This window comes from Cicer arietinum, chromosome 7, assembly GCF_000331145.2.
Source record: "Cicer arietinum cultivar CDC Frontier isolate Library 1 chromosome 7, Cicar.CDCFrontier_v2.0, whole genome shotgun sequence".
In the NCBI taxonomy this organism is placed as follows: domain Eukaryota; kingdom Viridiplantae; phylum Streptophyta; class Magnoliopsida; order Fabales; family Fabaceae; genus Cicer; species Cicer arietinum.
In genome coordinates this window covers 47,528,522-47,530,400 of record NC_021166.2, presented here as the reverse complement: position 1 = coordinate 47,530,400, position 1,879 = coordinate 47,528,522, and positions in this window count along the sequence as shown.

Sequence of the window (1,879 nt, the reverse complement as noted above, 5' to 3'; positions counted from 1 at the left end):
TAAAAATCCTTAAAATTAAAATGTTCAATGAGAAAAAACTTGTAAAACTAATCAAATCATAGCATTTTGGTTGCAATTGTATATTCTTTTAAAAATATACAAGAGAAAATCAAACTATTTCAATGGATACATCAAAATCCATATAACATTATTTTAAATTTCAATATAGAATGTAGAAAATAAAACTTTTAAGTTAAATTTCAACTATATGTCTTTCGTAAAAAAGTTGAACCTTATCTTTAACACCAAAGAGAAACGTGATCATAAAACATATCTTTAACGTTTGTTAAGAATATATGAATTTGAAAAGTGCATAATGATAGCTAAATAACGGTCCTTCTAATATCATAATGAATAATACATGCATAGTAGCAACAAAAATAAAAAATTCTAAACAACACAAAAAATCACAATCAAAACTTTAATAGAGGAAGGAGGAGGAAAAAATAGATTAAGAAGAATGATGTGGTAAATCATCAACAGAAATTGCAGAAGACGATTATTCTTGTGAAGCTTTCAACGTAGAGGAAGAAGGAGGTTATTTTCGCAAACTATGGCATTGGAATTGTGGCTCCATAATTGCATGCAATTAAGAGTAGTTGTATAGAAACAATTATTCAATTAGAGGAAAACTAAAGGCCCCAAAAAAATAACTTAAGGCTAGAAAATTGATTTTTTTTGACTTGGTGACTTTTTTATTTTAAAGGAACTTGGTCAATTGAACTTTTTTTCAAGGGACTTACTCAATTCTCTTATTTCCTAACAAATTTTGACACAAACAAAAACTAATATACTAATATTAATAATGACCATAAATTTATTGAATAAACAAAAAGCTAAAAATTAATGTAATTTAAATAGTTCATGTTTGTAATTCGAATCACATATTTAGAAGCCTTTCATTTACTCTATGTGAGATGCAATTCAAATTACACATTAAGGTAACTTGAATTACATGACAAAAAATTCAGGTTATTTTTTTGCTTTCACACACTCTTTGGCTTTCATATATAAATCATTTTATTGGGTGGGTTCACTCGCAAGTGAAACTCACTAATTTTATTAGTATTAGTATTATTATTATTGAAATAAAAGAAAGAAAGAAAAAAAAATGGTATTATTGGACTAGGTCCACGTGAAGGAAATAAAAGGGATTTAGAAATCCTAAGAATTAGAAGAACGAAAAGAACGGCTGCCAGAGAAGAAAAATAAGGGTTTGGTTCCAGTGGTAGTAACAAGCCTCCGTTTGATCTATTAGTATGTTATTTCTACCACTAAGTTTGTTATTTTAATATATGAGTAGTTTTATTTCTGTGAGAGTTGTTTTGGCATATCCACTTTAGTGGAAGGTTGTTATAAAGTTGTTATAAGGTTGTTATTGTTGATTGATGTTCCTTATTGTTATTAGGAAGACTCTGGTGTACCCATTAATTATTATAGTGGAAGTTTTACTAGACTATGTCACGTGGTTTTTATTCTCTCTGAGGGAAGTTTTCCATATTAAAAATTGTGTTTGTCTCATATTTAATTTTCTGCCAATTATTTTTGCTATGTGGAATTGTATTTTCTGTTTGGCCATTTATTTGCACAGGTGGGGGGAAAAAATATTCCGCATTATTGAGGTAGTTATCGTTAATTATCCCTGGTTTTTCCTCTCTTCTCTCAACATCTTTCTCATCATAAAATATATTGTTTTAAAGCTCTTAGAACCATATTTTCATGGAGAAAGATTATTGAGTGATACAAGTGTTAGGATAACATTGTAAGAAGTGTTAGTGTTCAATTTATAGTGAGAGTGAGTGATTAGGTTTATCATCATCTACAATCAAGAGTAAAAGAAAAAAATGAATTTATTTTCACCCCATTTTTTGAATAATTG